The 21330-nt window shown below is 34.5% G+C and overlaps 24 non-coding genes across 24 annotated transcripts; all 24 read left to right on the forward strand.

The window, feature by feature from the left end:
* The first annotated feature begins 617 nt into the window (after window positions 1–617).
* TRNAS-GCU (transfer RNA serine (anticodon GCU)) lies at window positions 618–699 on the forward strand. Its single transcript has one exon. It is a non-coding gene; the product is annotated as a tRNA-Ser (tRNA).
* A 753-nt stretch (window positions 700–1452) lies between these two features.
* On the forward strand, window positions 1453–1534 carry TRNAS-GCU (transfer RNA serine (anticodon GCU)). The gene has a single exon. It is a non-coding gene; the product is annotated as a tRNA-Ser (tRNA).
* A 772-nt stretch (window positions 1535–2306) lies between these two features.
* TRNAS-GCU (transfer RNA serine (anticodon GCU)) lies at window positions 2307–2388 on the forward strand. Its single transcript has one exon. It is a non-coding gene; the product is annotated as a tRNA-Ser (tRNA).
* A 767-nt stretch (window positions 2389–3155) lies between these two features.
* Window positions 3156–3237, forward strand: TRNAS-GCU (transfer RNA serine (anticodon GCU)). The gene has a single exon. It is a non-coding gene; the product is annotated as a tRNA-Ser (tRNA).
* A 745-nt stretch (window positions 3238–3982) lies between these two features.
* TRNAS-GCU (transfer RNA serine (anticodon GCU)) lies at window positions 3983–4064 on the forward strand. The gene has a single exon. It is a non-coding gene; the product is annotated as a tRNA-Ser (tRNA).
* Window positions 4065–5582: 1518 nt separating this feature from the next.
* Window positions 5583–5664, forward strand: TRNAS-GCU (transfer RNA serine (anticodon GCU)). The gene has a single exon. It is a non-coding gene; the product is annotated as a tRNA-Ser (tRNA).
* A 767-nt stretch (window positions 5665–6431) lies between these two features.
* Window positions 6432–6513, forward strand: TRNAS-GCU (transfer RNA serine (anticodon GCU)). The gene has a single exon. It is a non-coding gene; the product is annotated as a tRNA-Ser (tRNA).
* A 769-nt stretch (window positions 6514–7282) lies between these two features.
* TRNAS-GCU (transfer RNA serine (anticodon GCU)) lies at window positions 7283–7364 on the forward strand. Its single transcript has one exon. It is a non-coding gene; the product is annotated as a tRNA-Ser (tRNA).
* A 747-nt stretch (window positions 7365–8111) lies between these two features.
* TRNAS-GCU (transfer RNA serine (anticodon GCU)) lies at window positions 8112–8193 on the forward strand. Its single transcript has one exon. It is a non-coding gene; the product is annotated as a tRNA-Ser (tRNA).
* Window positions 8194–8946: 753 nt separating this feature from the next.
* Window positions 8947–9028, forward strand: TRNAS-GCU (transfer RNA serine (anticodon GCU)). The gene has a single exon. It is a non-coding gene; the product is annotated as a tRNA-Ser (tRNA).
* Window positions 9029–9795: 767 nt separating this feature from the next.
* TRNAS-GCU (transfer RNA serine (anticodon GCU)) lies at window positions 9796–9877 on the forward strand. Its single transcript has one exon. It is a non-coding gene; the product is annotated as a tRNA-Ser (tRNA).
* A 769-nt stretch (window positions 9878–10646) lies between these two features.
* On the forward strand, window positions 10647–10728 carry TRNAS-GCU (transfer RNA serine (anticodon GCU)). Its single transcript has one exon. It is a non-coding gene; the product is annotated as a tRNA-Ser (tRNA).
* Window positions 10729–11475: 747 nt separating this feature from the next.
* Window positions 11476–11557, forward strand: TRNAS-GCU (transfer RNA serine (anticodon GCU)). Its single transcript has one exon. It is a non-coding gene; the product is annotated as a tRNA-Ser (tRNA).
* Window positions 11558–12310: 753 nt separating this feature from the next.
* Window positions 12311–12392, forward strand: TRNAS-GCU (transfer RNA serine (anticodon GCU)). The gene has a single exon. It is a non-coding gene; the product is annotated as a tRNA-Ser (tRNA).
* A 767-nt stretch (window positions 12393–13159) lies between these two features.
* TRNAS-GCU (transfer RNA serine (anticodon GCU)) lies at window positions 13160–13241 on the forward strand. Its single transcript has one exon. It is a non-coding gene; the product is annotated as a tRNA-Ser (tRNA).
* A 763-nt stretch (window positions 13242–14004) lies between these two features.
* TRNAS-GCU (transfer RNA serine (anticodon GCU)) lies at window positions 14005–14086 on the forward strand. Its single transcript has one exon. It is a non-coding gene; the product is annotated as a tRNA-Ser (tRNA).
* Window positions 14087–14835: 749 nt separating this feature from the next.
* TRNAS-GCU (transfer RNA serine (anticodon GCU)) lies at window positions 14836–14917 on the forward strand. The gene has a single exon. It is a non-coding gene; the product is annotated as a tRNA-Ser (tRNA).
* A 749-nt stretch (window positions 14918–15666) lies between these two features.
* Window positions 15667–15748, forward strand: TRNAS-GCU (transfer RNA serine (anticodon GCU)). Its single transcript has one exon. It is a non-coding gene; the product is annotated as a tRNA-Ser (tRNA).
* Window positions 15749–16501: 753 nt separating this feature from the next.
* On the forward strand, window positions 16502–16583 carry TRNAS-GCU (transfer RNA serine (anticodon GCU)). Its single transcript has one exon. It is a non-coding gene; the product is annotated as a tRNA-Ser (tRNA).
* A 772-nt stretch (window positions 16584–17355) lies between these two features.
* Window positions 17356–17437, forward strand: TRNAS-GCU (transfer RNA serine (anticodon GCU)). The gene has a single exon. It is a non-coding gene; the product is annotated as a tRNA-Ser (tRNA).
* A 767-nt stretch (window positions 17438–18204) lies between these two features.
* On the forward strand, window positions 18205–18286 carry TRNAS-GCU (transfer RNA serine (anticodon GCU)). The gene has a single exon. It is a non-coding gene; the product is annotated as a tRNA-Ser (tRNA).
* Window positions 18287–19055: 769 nt separating this feature from the next.
* TRNAS-GCU (transfer RNA serine (anticodon GCU)) lies at window positions 19056–19137 on the forward strand. Its single transcript has one exon. It is a non-coding gene; the product is annotated as a tRNA-Ser (tRNA).
* A 748-nt stretch (window positions 19138–19885) lies between these two features.
* TRNAS-GCU (transfer RNA serine (anticodon GCU)) lies at window positions 19886–19970 on the forward strand. Its single transcript has one exon. It is a non-coding gene; the product is annotated as a tRNA-Ser (tRNA).
* A 756-nt stretch (window positions 19971–20726) lies between these two features.
* TRNAS-GCU (transfer RNA serine (anticodon GCU)) lies at window positions 20727–20808 on the forward strand. Its single transcript has one exon. It is a non-coding gene; the product is annotated as a tRNA-Ser (tRNA).
* The last annotated feature ends 522 nt before the right edge of the window (window positions 20809–21330 follow it).

Genomic DNA, 21330 nt, shown 5'->3' on the forward strand with positions numbered 1-21330 from the left:
ACATGCAATGTCAATACTACTATCTAGAATTTATTTTGCAAATGCTTTATCCCCCATGAAGGTGGATTAGCTCACAAGTATAGGTTAAAATGATTTATGTTTAGATAATTTAAAGTCTATGACATTTCTTGGGCTTTGTTAAACTGATATGGGATGCAGTTAAAACATTTTTACAGCAGAGCCCTTAATATAGGTTAAACCTTATTCCTGCATAATTTTCTTGTTTACATTACAGTGACAGCAAACTCTAAATGGTGATGTTTGTAATATTTGCAGAGATTTGAAATTACTGTAACTCATGTAACATAGTCTGTCACTTTCTTAAAGACAAGCATAGAACACATTTAGTGAAAATTAATACATTACTTTTACAGAGAAGGTCATGTTATTGGCCAGAAGTATTAAAAATAATTTTTGTTTGTGAGGTGGGTGATGGTGGATTTGTTCACAAGTTTCGGTTAAAATTAAATAAATGTTCCTAAAGCCAAGGATGGTTGAAAGTCGACTTGCTATCAAGCTCGTGATTGTGAAAATGACACAATCTACAAGAACATAAAGAATTGACTTTGAAGTATAACTAGTGGTGTGGGAAAGTTTGCCAGATTGCATACAAGTGAGACGAGGTGGCCGAGTGGTTAAGGCGATGGACTGCTAATCCATTGTGCTCTGCACGCATGGGTTCAAATCCCATCCTCGTCGTCACAATGCTTTTTAGGTAGAAGAGGCATTTTTACAAATACTGCTACTGACACACAAATGGCCAAAATAAACAAGTCAAATCAAGAAGTCTACTTTAAGATGGTAAACATGAGCAAGTGTCTTGATATTTGAACATGCAATGTCAATACTACTATCTAGAATTGATTTTGCAAATGCTTTATTTCCCCATGATGGTGGATTAGCTCACAAGTATAGGTTAAAATAATTTATGTTTAGATAATTAAAGTCTATGACATTTCTTGGGCTTTGTTAAACTGATATGGGGTGTAGTTAAAAAAATTTACAGCAGAGAAAAGCCCTTAACATAGGTTAAACCTTATTCCTGCATAATTTTCTTGTTTACATTACAGTGACAGCAAACTCGAAATGGTGATGTTTGTAATATTTGCAGAGATTTCAAATTACTGTAACTCATGAAAAATAGTCTGTCACTTCATTAAAGACAAGCATAGAACACATTTAGTGAAAATTAATACATTACTTTTACAGATAAGGTCATGTTATTGGCCAGAAGTATTAAAAATAATTTTTGTTTGTGAGGTGGATGATGGTGGATTTATTCACAAGTATCGGTTAAAATTAAATAAATGTTCCTAAAGCCAAGGATGGTTGAACGTCGACTTACTATCAAGCTTGTGATTGTGAAAATGACACAATCTACAAGAACATAAAGAATTGACTTTGAAGTATAACAAGTGGTGTTGGAAAGTTTGCCAGACTGCATACCAGTGAGACGAGGTGGCTGAGTGGTTAAGGCGATGGACTGCTAATCCATTGTGCTCTGCATGCATGGGTTCAAATCCCATCCTCGTCGTCACAATGCTCTTTAGGTAGAAGAGGCATTTTTACAAATACTGCTTCATAAACCAGCAAGTGAAGCTGACACAAAAATTGCCTTTATAAACAAGTCAAATCAAGAAGTCTACTTTAAGATGGTAAACATGAGCAAGTGTCTTGATATTTGAACATGCAATGTCAATACTACTATCTAGAATTTATTTTGCAAATGCTTTATTTCCCCATGATGGTGGATTAGATCACAAGTATAGGTTAAAATAATTTATGTTTAGATAATTAAAGTCTATGACATTTCTTGGGCTTTGTTAAACTGATATGGGGTGCAGTTAAAAAAATTTACAGCAGAGAAAAGCCCTTAATATAGGTTAAACCTTATTCCTGCATAATTTTCTTGTTTACATTACAGTGACAGCAAACTCGAAATGGTGATGTTTGTAATATTTGCAGAGATTTCAAATTACTGTAACTCATGAAACATAGTCTGTCACTTCATTAAAGACAAGCATAGAACACATTTAGTGAAAATTAATACATTACTTTTACAGAGAAGGTCATGTTATTGGCCAGAAGTATTAAAAATCATTTTTGTTTGTGAGGTGGATGATGGTGGATTTGTTCACAAGTATCGGTTAAAATTAAATAAATGTTCCTAAAGCCAAGGATGGTTGAAAGTCGACTTACTATCAAGCTCGTGATTGTGAAAATGACACAATCTACAAGAACATAAAGAATTGACTTTGAAGTATTACAAGTGGTGTTGGAAAGTTTGCCACATTGCATACCAATGAGACGAGGTGGCCGAGTGGTTAAGGCGATGGCTTGCTAATCCATTGTGCTCTGCATGCATGGGTTCAAATCCCATCCTTGTCATCACAATGCTCTTTAGGTAGAAGAGGCATTTTTACAAATACTGCTTCATAAACCAACAAGTGAAGCTGACACAAAAATGGCCTAAATAAACAAGTCACATCAAGAAGTCTACTTTAAGATGGTAAACATGAGCAAGTGTCTTGATATTTGAACATGCAATGTCAATACTACTATCTAGAATTTATTTTGCAAATGCTTTATTTCCCCATGATGGTGGATTAACTCACAAGTATAGGTTAAAATAATTTATGTTTAGATAATTAAAGTCTATGACATTTCTTGGGCTTTATTAAACTGATATGGGGTGCAGTTAAATTTTTTTACAGCAGAGCCCTTAATATAGGTTAAACCTTATTCCTGCATAATTTTCTTGTTTACATTACAGTGACAGCAAACTCTAAATGGTGATGTTTGTAATATTTGCAGAGATTTGAAATTACTGTAACTCATGTAACATAGTCTGTCACTTCATTAAAGACAAGCATAGAACACATTTAGTGAAAATTAATACATTACTTTTACAGAGAAGGTCATGTTATTGGCCAGAAGTATTAAAAATAATTTTTGTTTGTGAGGTGGATGATGGTGGATTTGTTCACAAGTATCGGTTAAAATTAAATAAATGTTCCTAAAGCCAAGGATGGTTGAAAGTCGACTTACTATCAAGCTCGTGATTGTGAAAATGACACAATCTACAAGCACATAAAGAATTGACTTTAAAGAATAACAAGTGGTGTTGGAAATTTTGCCAGACAGCATACCAGTGAGACGAGGTGGCCGAGTGGTTAAGGCGATGGACTGCTAATCCATTGTGCTCTGCATGCATGGGTTCAAATCCCATCCTTGTCGTCACAAGGCATTTTTACAAATACTGCTTCATAAACCAGCAAGTGAATCTGACACAAAAATGGCCAAAATAAACAAGTCAAATCAAGAAGTCTACTTTAAGATGGTAAACATGAGCAAGTGCCTTGATATTTGAACATGCAATGTCAATACTCTAGAATTTATTTTGCAAATGCTTTATCCCCCATGATGGTGGATTAGCTCACAAGTATAGGTTAAAATGATTTATGTTTAGATAATTTAAAGTCTATGACATTTCTTGGGCTTTTTTAAACTGATATGGGATGCAGTTAAAACATTTTTACAGCAGAGCCCTTAATATAGGTTAAACCTTATTCCTGCATAATTTTCTTGTTTACATTACAGTGACAGCAAACTCTAAATGGTGATGTTTGTAATATTTGCAGAGATTTGAAATTACTGTAACTCATGTAACATAGTCTGTCACTTCCTTAAAGACAAGCATAGAACACATTTAGTGAAAATTAATACATTACTTTTACAGAGAAGGTCATGTTATTGGCCAGAAGTATTAAAAATCATTTTTGTTTGTGAGGTGGGTGATGGTGGATTTGTTCACAAGTTTCGGTTAAAATTAAATAAATGTTCCTAAAGCCAAGGATGGTTGAAAGTCGACTTGCTATCAAGCTCGTGATTGTGAAAATGACACCATCTACAAGAACATAAAGAATTGACTTTGAAGTATAACTAGTGGTGTTGGAATGTTTGCCAGATTGCATACCAGTGAGACGAGGTGGCTGAGTGGTTAAGGTGATGGACTGCTAATCCATTGTGCTCTGCACGCATGGGTTCAAATCCCATCCTCGTCGTCACAATGCTTTTTAGGTAGAAGAGGCATTTTTACAAATACTGCTACTGACACACAAATTGCCAAAATAAACAAGTCAAATCAAGAAGTCTACTTTAAGATGGTAAACATGAGCAAGTGTCTTGATATTTGAACATGCAATGTCAATACTACTATCTAGAATTTATTTTGCAAATGCTTTATCCCCCATGAAGGTGGATTAGCTCACAAGTATAGGTTAAAATGATTTATGTTTAGATAATTTAAAGTCTATGACATTTCTTGGGCTTTGTTAAACTGATATGGGATGCAGTTAAAACATTTTTACAGCAGAGCCCTTAATATAGGTTAAACCTTATTCCTGCATAATTTTCTTGTTTACATTACAGTGACAGCAAACTCTAAATGGTGATGTTTGTAATATTTGCAGAGATTTGAAATTACTGTAACTCATGTAACATAGTCTGTCACTTCCTTAAAGACAAGCATAGAACACATTTAGTGAAAATTAATACATTACTTTTACAGAGAAGGTCATGTTATTGGCCAGAAGTATTAAAAATCATTTTTTGTTTGTGAGGTGGGTGATGGTGGATTTGTTCACAAGTTTCGGTTAAAATTAAATAAATGTTCCTAAAGCCAAGGATGGTTGAAAGTCGACTTGCTATCAAGCTCGTGATTGTGAAAATGACACAATCTACAAGAACATAAAGAATTGACTTTGAAGTATAACTAGTGGTGTGGGAAAGTTTGCCAGATTGCATACAAGTGAGACGAGGTGGCCGAGTGGTTAAGGCGATGGATTGCTAATCCATTGTGCTCTGCACGCATGGGTTCAAATCAAATGGCCAAAATAAACAAGTCAAATCAAGAAGTCTACTTTAAGATGGTAACCATGATCAAGTGTCTTGATATTTGAACATGCAATGTCAATACTACTATCTAGAATTTATTTTGCAAATGCTTTATTTCCCCATGATGGTGGATTAGCTCACAAGTATAGGTTAAAATAATTTATGTTTAGATAATTAAAGTCTATGACATTTCTTGGGCTTTGTTAAACTGATATGGGGTGCAGTTAAAAAAATTTACAGCAGAGAAAAGCCCTTAATATAGGTTAAACCTTATTCTTGCATAATTTTCTTGTTTACATTACAGTGACAGCAAACTCGAAATGGTGATGTTTGTAATATTTGCAGAGATTTCAAATTACTGTAACTCATGAAACATAGTCTGTCACTTCATTAAAGACAAGCATAGAACACATTTAGTGAAAATTAATACATTACTTTTACAGAGAAGGTCATGTTATTGGCCAGAAGTATTAAAAATCATTTTTGTTTGTGAGGTGGATGATGGTGGATTTGTTCACAAGTATCGGTTAAAATTAAATAAATGTTCCTAAAGCCAAGGATGGTTGAAAGTCGACTTACTATCAAGCTCGTGATTGTGAAAATGACACAATCTACAAGAACATAAAGAATTGACTTTGAAGAATTACAAGTGGTGTTGGAAAGTTTGCCACATTGCATACCAATGAGACGAGGTGGCCGAGTGGTTAAGGCGATGGCTTGCTAATCCATTGTGCTCTGCATGCATGGGTTCAAATCCCATCCTTGTCATCACAATGCTCTTTAGGTAGAAGAGGCATTTTTACAAATACTGCTTCATAAACCAACAAGTGAAGCTGACACAAAAATGGCCTAAATAAACAAGTCACATCAAGAAGTCTACTTTAAGATGGTAAACATGAGCAAGTGTCTTGATATTTGAACATGCAATGTCAATACTACTATCTAGAATTTATTTTGCAAATGCTTTATTTCCCCATGATGGTGGATTAACTCACAAGTATAGGTTAAAATAATTTATGTTTAGATAATTAAAGTCTATGACATTTCTTGGGCTTTATTAAACTGATATGGGGTGCAGTTAAATTTTTTTACAGCAGAGCCCTTAATATAGGTTAAACCTTATTCCTGCATAATTTTCTTGTTTACATTACAGTGACAGCAAACTCTAAATGGTGATGTTTGTAATATTTGCAGAGATTTGAAATTACTGTAACTCATGTAACATAGTCTGTCACTTCATTAAAGACAAGCATAGAACACATTTAGTGAAAATTAATACATTACTTTTACAGAGAAGGTCATGTTATTGGCCAGAAGTATTAAAAATAATTTTTGTTTGTGAGGTGGATGATGGTGGATTTGTTCACAAGTATCGGTTAAAATTAAATAAATGTTCCTAAAGCCAAGGATGGTTGAACGTCGACTTACTATCAAGCTCGTGATTGTGAAAATGACACAATCTACAAGAACATAAAGAATTGACTTTGAAGAATAACAAGTTGTGTTGGAAATTTTGCCAGACTGCATACCAGTGAGACGGGGTGGCCGAGTGGTTAAGGCGATGGACTGCTAATCCATTGTGCTCTGCATGCATGGGTTCAAATCCCATCCTTGTCGTCACAATACTCTTTAGGTAGAAGAGGCATTTTTACAAATACTGCTTCATAAACCAGCAAGTGAAGCTGACACAAAAATGGCCAAAATAAACAAGTCAAATCAAGAAGTCTACTTTAAGATGGTAAACATGCGCAAGTGTCTTGATATTTGAACATGCAATGTCAATACTACTATCTAGAATTTATTTTGCAAATGCTTTATCCCCCATGATGGTGGATTAGCTCACAAGTATAGGTTAAAATGATTTATGTTTAGATAATTTAAAGTCTATGACATTTCTTGGGCTTTGTTAAACTGATATGGGATGCAGTTAAAACATTTTTACAGCAGAGCCCTTAATATAGGTTAAACCTTATTCCTGCATAATTTTCTTGTTTACATTACAGTGACAGCAAACTCTAAATGGTGATGTTTGTAATATTTGCAGAGATTTGAAATTACTGTAACTCATGTAACATAGTCTGTCACTTCCTTAAAGACAAGCATAGAACACATTTAGTGAAAATTAATACATTACTTTTACAGAGAAGGTCATGTTATTGGCCAGAAGTATTAAAAATCATTTTTTGTTTGTGAGGTGGGTGATGGTGGATTTGTTCACAAGTTTCGGTTAAAATTAAATAAATGTTCCTAAAGCCAAGGATGGTTGAAAGTCGACTTGCTATCAAGCTCGTGATTGTGAAAATGACACAATCTACAAGAACATAAAGAATTGACTTTGAAGTAAAACTAGTGGTGTTGGAAAGTTTGCCGGATTGCATACAAGTGAGACGAGGTGGCCGAGTGGTTAAGGCGATGGACTGCTAATCCATTGTGCTCTGCACGCATGGGTTCAAATCCCATCCTCGTCGTCACAATGCTTTTTAGGTAGAAGAGGCATTTTTACAAATACTGCTACTGACACACAAATGGCCAAATAAACAAGTCAAATCAAGAAGTCTACTTTAAGATGGTAAACATGAGCAAGTGTCTTGATATTTGAACATGCAATGTCAATACTACTATCTAGAATTTATTTTGCAAATGCTTTATCCCCCATGATGGTGGATTAGCTCACAAGTATAGGTTAAAATGATTTATGTTTAGATAATTAAAGTCTATGACATTTCTTGGGCTTTGTTAAACTGATATGGGATGCAGTTAAAACATTTTTACAGCAGAGCCCTTAATATAGGTTAAACCTTATTCCTGCATAATTTTCTTGTTTACATTACAGTGACAGCAAACTCTAAATGGTGATGTTTGTAATATTTGCAGAGATTTGAAATTACTGTAACTCATGTAACATAGTCTGTCACTTCCTTAAAGACAAGCATAGAACACATTTAGTGAAAATTAATACATTACTTTTACAGAGAAGGTCATGTTATTGGCCAGAAGTATTAAAAATCATTTTTGTTTGTGAGGTGGGTGATGGTGGATTTGTTCACAAGTTTCGGTTAAAATTAAATAAATGTTCCTAAAGCCAAGGATGGTTGAAAGTCGACTTGCTATCAAGCTCGTGATTGTGAAAATGACACAATCTACAAGAACATAAAGAATTGACTTTGAAGTATAACTAGTGGTGTGGGAAAGTTTGCCAGATTGCATACAAGTGAGACGAGGTGGCCGAGTGGTTAAGGCGATGGACTGCTAATCCATTGTGCTCTGCACGCATGGGTTCAAATCCCATCCTCGTCGTCACAATGCTTTTTAGGTAGAAGAGGCATTTTTACAAATACTGCTACTGACACACAAATGGCCAAAATAAACAAGTCAAATCAAGTAGTCTACTTTAAGATGGTAAACATGAGCAAGTGTCTTGATATTTGAACATGCAATGTCAATACTACTATCTAGAATTTATTTTGCAAATGCTTTATTTCCCCATGATGGTGGATTAGCTCACAAGTATAGGTTAAAATAATTTATGTTTAGATAATTAAAGTCTATGACATTTCTTGGGCTTTGTTAAACTGATATGGGGTGTAGTTAAAAAAATTTACAGCAGAGAAAAGCCCTTAACATAGGTTAAACCTTATTCCTGCATAATTTTCTTGTTTACATTACAGTGACAGCAAACTCGAAATGGTGATGTTTGTAATATTTGCAGAGATTTCAAATTACTGTAACTCATGAAAAATAGTCTGTCACTTCATTAAAGACAAGCATAGAACACATTTAGTGAAAATTAATACATTACTTTTACAGATAAGGTCATGTTATTGGCCAGAAGTATTAAAAATAATTTTTGTTTGTGAGGTGGATGATGGTGGATTTATTCACAAGTATCGGTTAAAATTAAATAAATGTTCCTAAAGCCAAGGATGGTTGAACGTCGACTTACTATCAAGCTCGTGATTGTGAAAATGACACAATCTACAAGAACATAAAGAATTGACTTTGAAGTATAACAAGTGGTGTTGGAAAGTTTGCCAGACTGCATACCAGTGAGACGAGGTGGCTGAGTGGTTAAGGCGATGGACTGCTAATCCATTGTGCTCTGCATGCATGGGTTCAAATCCCATCCTCGTCGTCACAATGCTCTTTAGGTAGAAGAGGCATTTTTACAAATACTGCTTCATAAACCAGCAAGTGAAGCTGACACAAAAATTGCCTTTATAAACAAGTCAAATCAAGAAGTCTACTTTAAGATGGTAAACATGAGCAAGTGTCTTGATATTTGAACATGCAATGTCAATACTACTATCTAGAATTTATTTTGCAAATGCTTTATTTCCCCATGATGGTGGATTAACTCACAAGTATAGGTTAAAATAATTTATGTTTAGATAATTAAAGTCTATGACATTTCTTGGGCTTTATTAAACTGATATGGGGTGCAGTTAAATTTTTTTACAGCAGAGCCCTTAATATAGGTTAAACCTTATTCCTGCATAATTTTCTTGTTTACATTACAGTGACAGCAAACTCTAAATGGTGATGTTTGTAATATTTGCAGAGATTTGAAATTACTGTAACTCATGTAACATAGTCTGTCACTTCATTAAAGACAAGCATAGAACACATTTAGTGAAAATTAATACATTACTTTTACAGAGAAGGTCATGTTATTGGCCAGAAGTATTAAAAATAATTTTTGTTTGTGAGGTGGATGATGGTGGATTTGTTCACAAGTATCGGTTAAAATTAAATAAATGTTCCTAAAGCCAAGGATGGTTGAACGTCGACTTACTATCAAGCTCGTGATTGTGAAAATGACACAATCTACAAGAACATAAAGAATTGACTTTGAAGAATAACAAGTTGTGTTGGAAATTTTGCCAGACTGCATACCAGTGAGACGGGGTGGCCGAGTGGTTAAGGCGATGGACTGCTAATCCATTGTGCTCTGCATGCATGGGTTCAAATCCCATTCTTGTCGTCACAATACTCTTTAGGTAGAAGAGGCATTTTTACAAATACTGCTTCATAAACCAGCAAGTGAAGCTGACACAAAAATGGCCAAAATAAACAAGTCAAATCAAGAAGTCTACTTTAAGATGGTAAACATGCGCAAGTGTCTTGATATTTGAACATGCAATGTCAATACTACTATCTAGAATTAATTTTGCAAATGCTTTATCCCCCATGATGGTGGATTAGCTCACAAGTATAGGTTAAAATGATTTATGTTTAGATAATTTAAAGTCTATGACATTTCTTGGGCTTTGTTAAACTGATATGGGATGCAGTTAAAACATTTTTACAGCAGAGCCCTTAATATAGGTTAAACCTTATTCCTGCATAATTTTCTTGTTTACATTACAGTGACAGCAAACTCTAAATGGTGATGTTTGTAATATTTGCAGAGATTTGAAATTACTGTAACTCATGTAACATAGTCTGTCACTTCCTTAAAGACAAGCATAGAACACATTTAGTGAAAATTAATACATTACTTTTACAGAGAAGGTCATGTTATTGGCCAGAAGTATTAAAAATCATTTTTTGTTTGTGAGGTGGGTGATGGTGGATTTGTTCACAAGTTTCGGTTAAAATTAAATAAATGTTCCTAAAGCCAAGGATGGTTGAAAGTCGACTTGCTATCAAGCTCGTGATTGTGAAAATGACACAATCTACAAGAACATAAAGAATTGACTTTGAAGTATAACTAGTGGTGTTGGAAAGTTTGCCAGATTGCATACAAGTGAGACGAGGTGGCCGAGTGGTTAAGGCGATGGACTGCTAATCCATTGTGCTCTGCACGCATGGGTTCAAATCCCATCCTCGTCGTCACAATGCTTTTTAGGTAGAAGAGTCATTTTTACAAATACTGCTACTGACACACAAATGGCCAAATAAACAAGTCAAATCAAGAAGTCTACTTTAAGATGGTAAACATGAGCAAGTGTCTTGATATTTGAACATGCAATGTCAATACTACTATCTAGAATTTATTTTGCAAATGCTTTATCCCCCATGATGGTGGATTAGCTCACAAGTATAGGTTAAAATGATTTATGTTTAGATAATTAAAGTCTATGACATTTCTTGGGCTTTGTTAAACTGATATGGGATGCAGTTAAAACATTTTTACAGCAGAGCCCTTAATATAGGTTAAACCTTATTCCTGCATAATTTTCTTGTTTACATTACAGTGACAGCAAACTCTAAATGGTGATGTTTGTAATATTTGCAGAGATTTGAAATTACTGTAACTCATGTAACATAGTCTGTCACTTCCTTAAAGACAAGCATAGAACACATTTAGTGAAAATTAATACATTACTTTTACAGAGAAGGTCATGTTATTGGCCAGAAGTATTAAAAATAATTTTTGTTTGTGAGGTGGGTGATGGTGGATTTGTTCACAAGTTTCGGTTAAAATTAAATAAATGTTCCTAAAGCCAAGGATGGTTGAAAGTCGACTTGCTATCAAGCTCGTGATTGTGAAAATGACACAATCTACAAGAACATAAAGAATTGACTTTGAAGTATAACTAGTGGTGTGGGAAAGTTTGCCAGATTGCATACAAGTGAGACGAGGTGGCCGAGTGGTTAAGGCGATGGACTGCTAATCCATTGTGCTCTGCACGCATGGGTTCAAATCCCATCCTCGTCGTCACAATGCTTTTTAGGTAGAAGAGGCATTTTTACAAATACTGCTACTGACACACAAATGGCCAAAATAAACAAGTCAAATCAAGTAGTCTACTTTAAGATGGTAAACATGAGCAAGTGTCTTGATATTTGAACATGCAATGTCAATACTACTATCTAGAATTTATTTTGCAAATGCTTTATTTCCCCATGATGGTGGATTAGCTCACAAGTATAGGTTAAAATAATTTATGTTTAGATAATTAAAGTCTATGACATTTCTTGGGCTTTGTTAAACTGATATGGGGTGTAGTTAAAAAAATTTACAGCAGAGAAAAGCCCTTAACATAGGTTAAACCTTATTCCTGCATAATTTTCTTGTTTACATTACAGTGACAGCAAACTCGAAATGGTGATGTTTGTAATATTTGCAGAGATTTCAAATTACTGTAACTCATGAAACATAGTCTGTCACTTCATTAAAGACAAGCATAGAACACATTTAGTGAAAATTAATACATTACTTTTACAGAGAAGGTCATGTTATTGGCCAGAAGTATTAAAAATCATTTTTGTTTGTGAGGTGGATGATGGTGGATTTGTTCACAAGTATCGGTTAAAATTAAATAAATGTTCCTAAAGCCAAGGATGGTTGAAAGTCGACTTACTATCAAGCTCGTGATTGTGAAAATGACACAATCTACAAGAACATAAAGAATTGACTTTGAAGTATTACAAGTGGTGTTGGAAAGTTTGCCACATTGCATACCAATGAGACGAGGTGGCCGAGTGGTTAAGGCGATGGCTTGCTAATCCATTGTGCTCTGCATGCATGGGTTCAAATCCCATCCTTGTCATCACAATGCTCTTTAGGTAGAAGAGGCATTTTTACAAATACTGCTTCATAAACCAACAAGTGAAGCTGACACAAAAATGGCCTAAATAAACAAGTCACATCAAGAAGTCTACTTTAAGATGGTAAACATGAGCAAGTGTCTTGATATTTGAACATGCAATGTCAATACTACTATCTAGAATTTATTTTGCAAATGCTTTATTTCCCCATGATGGTGGATTAACTCACAAGTATAGGTTAAAATAATTTATGTTTAGATAATTAAAGTCTATGACATTTCTTGGGCTTTATTAAACTGATATGGGGTGCAGTTAAATTTTTTTACAGCAGAGCCCTTAATATAGGTTAAACCTTATTCCTGCATAATTTTCTTGTTTACATTACAGTGACAGCAAACTCTAAATGGTGATGTTTGTAATATTTGCAGAGATTTGAAATTACTGTAACTCATGTAACATAGTCTGTCACTTCATTAAAGACAAGCATAGAACACATTTAGTGAAAATTAATACATTACTTTTACAGAGAAGGTCATGTTATTGGCCAGAAGTATTAAAAATAATTTTTGTTTGTGAGGTGGATGATGGTGGATTTGTTCACAAGTATCGGTTAAAATTAAATAAATGTTCCTAAAGCCAAGGATGGTTGAAAGTCGACTTACTATCAAGCTCGTGATTGTGAAAATGACACAATCTACAAGCACATAAAGAATTGACTTTAAAGAATAACAAGTGGTGTTGGAAATTTTGCCAGACTGCATACCAGTGAGACGAGGTGGCCGAGTGGTTAAGGCGATGGACTGCTAATCCATTGTGCTCTGCATGCATGGGTTCAAATACCATCCTTGTCGTCACAATGCTCTTTAGGTAGAAGTGGCATTTTTACAAATACTGCTTCATAAACCAGCAAGTGAATCTGACACAAAAATGGCCAAAATAAACAAGTCAAATCAAGAAGTCTACTTTAAGATGGTAAACATGAGCAAGTGCCTTGATATTTGAACATGCAATGTCAATACTCTAGAATTTATTTTGCAAATGCTTTATCCCCCATGATGGTGGATTAGCTCACAAGTATAGGTTAAAATGATTTATGTTTAGATAATTTAAAGTCTATGACATTTCTTGGGCTTTGTTAAACTGATCTGGGATGCAGTTAAAACATTTTTACAGCAGAGCCCTTAATATAGGTTAAACCTTATTCCTGCATAATTTTCTTGTTTACATTACAGTGACAGCAAACTCTAAATGGTGATGTTTGTAATATTTGCAGAGATTTGAAATTACTGTAACTCATGTAACATAGTCTGTCACTTCCTTAAGGACAAGCATAGAACACATTTAGTGAAAATTAATACATTACTTTTCCAGAGAAGGTCATGTTATTGGCCAGAAATATTAAAAATCATTTTTGTTTGTGATGTGGGTAATGGTGGATTTGTTCACAAGTTTCGGTTAAAATTAAATAAATGTTCCTAAAGCCAAGGATGGTTGAAAGTCGACTTGCTATCAAGCTCGTGATTGTGAAAATGACACAATCTACAAGAACATAAAGAATTGACTTTGAAGTATAACTAGTGGTGTTGGAATGTTTGCCAGATTGCATACCAGTGAGACGAGGTGGCTGAGTGGTTAAGGCGATGGACTGCTAATCCATTGTGCTCTGCACGCATGGGTTCAAATCCCATCCTCGTCGTCACAATGCTTTTTAGGTAGAAGAGGCATTTTTACAAATACTGCTACTGACACACAAATGGCCAAAATAAACAAGTCAAATCAAGAAGTCTACTTTAAGATGGTAAACATGAGCAAGTGTCTTGATATTTGAACATGCAATGTCAATACTACTATCTAGAATTTATTTTGCAAATGCTTTATCCCCCATGATGGTGGATTAGCTCACAAGTATAGGTTAAAATGATTTATGTTTAGATAATTTAAAGTCTATGACATTTCTTGGGCATTTTTAAACTGATATGGGATGCAGTTAAAACATTTTTACAGCAGAGCCCTTAATATAGGTTAAACCTTATTCCTGCATAATTTTCTTGTTTACATTACAGTGACAGCAAACTCTAAATGGTGATGTTTGTAATATTTGCAGAGATTTGAAATTACTGTAACTCATGTAACATAGTCTGTCACTTCCTTAAAGACAAGCATAGAACACATTTAGTGAAAATTAATACATTACTTTTACAGAGAAGGTCATGTTATTGGCCAGAAGTATTAAAAATCATTTTTGTTTGTGAGGTGGGTGATGGTGGATTTGTTCACAAGTTTCGGTTAAAATTAAATAAATGTTCCTAAAGCCAAGGATGGTTGAAAGTCGACTTGCTATCAAGCTCGTGATTGTGAAAATGACACCATCTACAAGAACATAAAGAATTGACTTTGAAGTATAACTAGTGGTGTTGGAATGTTTGCCAGATTGCATACCAGTGAGACGAGGTGGCTGAGTGGTTAAGGTGATGGACTGCTAATCCATTGTGCTCTGCACGCATGGGTTCAAATCCCATCCTCGTCGTCACAATGCTTTTTAGGTAGAAGAGGCATTTTTACAAATACTGCTACTGACACACAAATTGCCAAAATAAACAAGTCAAATCAAGAAGTCTACTTTAAGATGGTAAACATGAGCAAGTGTCTTGATATTTGAACATGCAATGTCAATACTACTATCTAGAATTTATTTTGCAAATGCTTTATCCCCCATGAAGGTGGATTAGCTCACAAGTATAGGTTAAAATGATTTATGTTTAGATAATTTAAAGTCTATGACATTTCTTGGGCTTTGTTAAACTGATATGGGATGCAGTTAAAACATTTTTACAGCAGAGCCCTTAATATAGGTTAAACCTTATTCCTGCATAATTTTCTTGTTTACATTACAGTGACAGCAAACTCTAAATGGTGATGTTTGTAATATTTGCAGAGATTTGAAATTACTGTAACTCATGTAACATAGTCTGTCACTTCCTTAAAGACAAGCATAGAACACATTTAGTGAAAATGAATACATTACTTTTACAGAGAAGGTCATGTTATTGGCCAGAAGTATTAAAAATCATTTTTGTTTGTGAGGTGGGTGATGGTGGATTTGTTCACAAGTTTCGGTTAAAATTAAATAAATGTTCCTAAAGCCAAGGATGGTTGAAAGTCGACTTGCTATCAAGCTCGTGATTGTGAAAATGACACAATCTACAAGAACATAAAGAATTGACTTTGAAGTATAACTAGTGGTGTGGGAAAGTTTGCCAGATTGCATACAAGTGAGACGAGGTGGCCGAGTGGTTAAGGCGATGGACTGCTAATCCATTGTGCTCTGCACGCATGGGTTCAAATCCCATCCTCGTCGTCACAATGCTTTTTAGGTAGAAGAGGCATTTTTACAAATACTGCTACTGACACACAAATGGCCAAAATAAACAAGTCAAATCAAGAAGTCTACTTTAAGATGGTAAACATGAGCAAGTGTCTTGATATTTGAACATGCAATGTCAATACTACTATCTAGAATTTATTTTGCAAATGCTTTATTTCCCCATGATGGTGGATTAGCTCACAAGTATAGGTTAAAATAATTTATGTTTAGATAATTAAAGTCTATGACATTTCTTGGGCTTTGTTAAACTGATATGGGGTGTAGTTAAAAAAATTTACAGCAGAGAAAAGCCCTTAACATAGGTTAAACCTTATTCCTGCATAATTTTCTTGTTTACATTACAGTGACAGCAAACTCGAAATGGTGATGTTTGTAATATTTGCAGAGATTTCAAATTACTGTAACTCATGAAAAATAGTCTGTCACTTCATTAAAGACAAGCATAGAACACATTTAGTGAAAATTAATACATTACTTTTACAGATAAGGTCATGTTATTGGCCAGAAGTATTAAAAATAATTTTTGTTTGTGAGGTGGATAATGGTGGATTTATTCACAAGTATCGGTTAAAATTAAATAAATGTTCCTAAAGCCAAGGATGGTTGAACGTCGACTTACTATCAAGCTCGTGATTGTGAAAATGACACAATCTACAAGAACATAAAGAATTGACTTTGAAGTATAACAAGTGGTGTTGGAAAGTTTGCCAGACTGCATACCAGTGAGACGAGGTGGCTGAGTGGTTAAGGCGATGGACTGCTAATCCATTGTGCTCTGCATGCATGGGTTCAAATCCCATCCTCGTCGTCACAATGCTCTTTAGGTAGAAGAGGCATTTTTACAAATACTGCTTCATAAACCAGCAAGTGAAGCTGACACAAAAATTGCCTTTATAAACAAGTCAAATCAAGAAGTCTACTTTAAGATGGTAAACATGAGCAAGTGTCTTGATATTTGAACATGCAATGTCAATACTACTATCTAGAATTTATTTTGCAAATGCTTTATTTCCCCATGATGGTGGATTAGCTCACAAGTATAGGTTAAAATAATTTATGTTTAGATAATTAAAGTCTATGACATTTCTTGGGCTTTGTTAAACTGATATGGGGTGCAGTTAAAAAAATTTACAGCAGAGAAAAGCCCTTAATATAGGTTAAACCTTATTCCTGCATAATTTTCTTGTTTACATTACAGTGACAGCAAACTCGAAATGGTGATGTTTGTAATATTTGCAGAGATTTCAAATTACTGTAACTCATGAAACATAGTCTGTCACTTCATTAAAGACAAGCATAGAACACATTTAGTGAAAATTAATACATTACTTTTACAGAGAAGGTCATGTTATTGGCCAGAAGTATTAAAAATCATTTTTGTTTGTGAGGTGGATGATGGTGGATTTGTTCACAAGTATCGGTTAAAATTAAATAAATGTTCCTAAAGCCAAGGATGGTTGAAAGTCGACTTACTATCAAGCTCGTGATTGTGAAAATGACACAATCTACAAGAACATAAAGAATTGACTTTGAAGTATTACAAGTGGTGTTGGAAAGTTTGCCACATTGCATACCAATGAGACGTGGTGGCCGAGTGGTTAAGGCGATGGCTTGCTAATCCATTGTGCTCTGCATGCATGGGTTCAAATCCCATCCTTGTCATCACAATGCTCTTTAGGTAGAAGAGGCATTTTTACAAATACTGCTTCATAAACCAACAAGTGAAGCTGACACAAAAATGGCCTAAATAAACAAGTCACATCAAGAAGTCTACTTTAAGATGGTAAACATGAGCAAGTGTCTTGATATTTGAACATGCAATGTCAATACTACTATCTAGAATTTATTTTGCAAATGCTTTATTTCCCCATGATGGTGGATTAACTCACAAGTATAGGTTAAAATAATTTATGTTTAGATAATTAAAGTCTATGACATTTCTTGGGCTTTATTAAACTGATATGGGGTGCAGTTAAATTTTTCTACAGCAAAGCCCTTAATATAGGTTAAACCTTATTCCTGCATAATTTTCTTGTTTACATTACAGTGACAGCAAACTCTAAATGGTGATGTTTGTAATATTTGCAGAGATTTGAAATTACTGTAACTCATGTAACATAGTCTGTCACTTCATTAAAGACAAGCATAGAACACATTTAGTGAAAATTAATACATTACTTTTACAGAGAAGGTCATGTTATTGGCCAGAAGTATTAAAAATAATTTTTGTTTGTGAGGTGGATGATGGTGGATTTGTTCACAAGTATCGGTTAAAATTAAATAAATGTTCCTAAAGCCAAGGATGGTTGAAAGTCGACTTACTATCAAGCTCGTGATTGTGAAAATGACACAATCTACAAGAACATAAAGAATTGACTTTGAAGAATAACAAGTGGTGTTGGAAATTTTGCCAGACTACATACCAGTGAGACGGGGTGGCCGAGTGGTTAAGGCGATGGACTGCTAATCCATTGTGCTCTGCATGCATGGGTTCAAATCCCATCCTTGTCGTCACAATACTCTTTAGGTAGAAGAGGCATTTTTACAAATACTGCTTCATAAACCAGCAAGTGAAGCTGACACAAAAATGGCCAAAATAAACAAGTCAAATCAAGAAGTCTACTTTAAGATGGTAAACATGCGCAAGTGTCTTGATATTTGAACATGCAATGTCAATACTACTATCTAGAATTTATTTTGCAAATGCTTTATCCCCCATGATGGTGGATTAGCTCACAAGTATAGGTTAAAATGATTTATGTTTAGATAATTTAAAGTCTATGACATTTCTTGGGCTTTGTTAAACTGATATGGGATGCAGTTAAAACATTTTTACAGCAGAGCCCTTAATATAGGTTAAACCTTATTCCTGCATAATTTTCTTGTTTACATTACAGTGACAGCAAACTCTAAATGGTGATGTTTGTAATATTTGCAGAGATTTGAAATTACTGTAACTCATGTAACATAGTCTGTCACTTCCTTAAAGACAAGCATAGAACACATTTAGTGAAAATTAATACATTACTTTTACAGAGAAGGTCATGTTATTGGCCAGAAGTATTAAAAATCATTTTTTGTTTGTGAGGTGGGTGATGGTGGATTTGTTCACAAGTTTCGGTTAAAATTAAATAAATGTTCCTAAAGCCAAGGATGGTTGAAAGTCGACTTGCTATCAAGCTCGTGATTGTGAAAATGACACAATCTACAAGAACATAAAGAATTGACTTTGAAGTATAACTAGTGGTGTTGGAAAGTTTGCCTGATTGCATACAAGTGAGACGAGGTGGCCGAGTGGTTAAGGCGATGGACTGCTAATCCATTGTGCTCTGCACGCATGGGTTCAAATCCCATCCTCGTCGTCACAATGCTTTTTAGGTAGAAGAGGCATTTTTACAAATACTGCTACTGACACACAAATGGCCAAAATAAACAAGTCAAATCAAGAAGTCTACTTTAAGATGGTAAACATGAGCAAGTGTCTTGATATTTGAACATGCAATGTCAATACTACTATCTAGAATTTATTTTGCAAATGCTTTATCCCCCATGATGGTGGATTAGCTCACAAGTATAGGTTAAAATGATTTATGTTTAGATAATTAAAGTCTATGACATTTCTTGGGCTTTGTTAAACTGATATGGGATGCAGTTAAAAAAATTTTACAGCAGAGCCCTTAATATAGGTTAAACCTTATTCCTGCATAATTTTCTTGTTTACATTACAGTGACAGCAAACTCTAAATGGTAATGTTTGTAATATTTGCTGAGATTTGAAATTACTGTAACTCATGTAACATAGTCTGTCACCTTATTAAAGACAAGCATAGAACACATTTAGTGAAAATTAATACATTACTTTTACAGAGAAGGTCATGTTATTGGCCAGAAGTATTAAAAATCATTTTTGTTTGTGAGGTGGATGATGGTGGATTTGTTCACAAGTATCGGTTAAAATTAAATAAATGTTCCTAAAGCCAAGGATGGTTGAAAGTCGACTTACTATCAAGCTCGTGATTGTGAAAATGACACAATCTACAAGAACATAAAGAATTGACTTTGAAGTATAACAAGTGGTGTTGGAAAGTTTGCCAGATTGCATACCAGTGTGACAAGGTGGCCGAGTGGTTAAGGCGATGGACTGCTAATCCATTGTGCTCTGCACGCATGGGTTCGAATCCCATCCTCCTCGTCACAATGCTCTTTAGGTAGAAGAGGCATTTTTACAAATACTGCTTCATAAACCAGCAAGTGAAGCTGACACAAAAATGGCCTAAATCAAGAAGTCTACTTTAAGATGGTAAACATGAGCAAGTGTCTTGATATTTGAACATGCAATGTCAATACTACTATCTAGAATTTATTTTGCAAATGCTTTATTTCCCCATGATGGTGGATTAGCTCACAAGTATAGGTTAAAATAATTTATGTTTAGATAATTAAAGTCTATGACATTTCTTGGGCTTTGTTAAACTGATATGGGGTGTAGTTAAAAAAATTTACAGCAGAGAAAAGCCCTTAACATAGGTTAAACCTTATTCCTGCATAATTTTCTTGTTTACATTACAGTGACAGCAAACTCGAAATGGTGATGTTTGTAATATTTGCAGAGATTTCAAATTACTGTAACTCATGAAAAATAGTCTGTCACTTCATTAAAGACAAGCATAGAACACATTTAGTGAAAATTAATACATTACTTTTACAGATAAGGTCATGTTATTGGCCAGAAGTATTAAAAATAATTTTTGTTTGTGAGGTGGATGATGGTGGATTTATTCACAAGTATCGGTTAAAATTAAATAAATGTTCCTAAAGCCAAGGATGGTTGAAAGTCGACTTACTATCAAGCTCGTGATTGTGAAAATGACACAATCTACAAGAACATAAAGAATTGACTTTGAAATATAACAAGTGGTGTTGGAAAGTTTGCCAGACTGCATACCAGTGAGACGAGGTGGCCGAGTGGTTAAGGCGATGGACTGCTTATCCATTGTGCTCTGCATGCATGGGTTCAAATCCCATCCTCGTCGTCACAATGCTCTTTAGGTAGAAGAGGCATTTTTACAAATACTGCTTCATAAACCAGCAAGTGAAGCTGACACAAAAATTGCCTAAATAAACAAGTCAAATCAAGAAGTCTACTTGAAGATGGTAAACATGAGCAAGTGTCTTGATATTTGAACATGCAATGTCAATACTACTATCTAGAATTTATTTTGCAAATGCTTTATTTCCCCATGATGGTGGATTAGCTCACAAGTATAGGTTAAAATAATTTATGTTTAGATAATTAAAGTCTATGACATTTCTTGGGCTTTGTTAAACTGATATGGGGTGCAGTTAAAAAAATTTACAGCAGAGAAAAGCCCTTAATATAGGTTAAACCTTATTCCTGCATAATTTTCTTGTTTACATTACAGTGACAGCAAACTCGAAATGGTGATGTTTGTAATATTTGCAGAGATTTGAAATTACTGTAACTCATGTAACATAGTCTGTCACTTCCTTAAAGACAAGCATAGAACACATTTAGTGAAAATTAATACATTACT

Source organism: Pseudophryne corroboree, chromosome 11 (assembly GCF_028390025.1).
Source record: "Pseudophryne corroboree isolate aPseCor3 chromosome 11, aPseCor3.hap2, whole genome shotgun sequence".
In the NCBI taxonomy this organism is placed as follows: Eukaryota; Metazoa; Chordata; class Amphibia; order Anura; family Myobatrachidae; genus Pseudophryne; species Pseudophryne corroboree.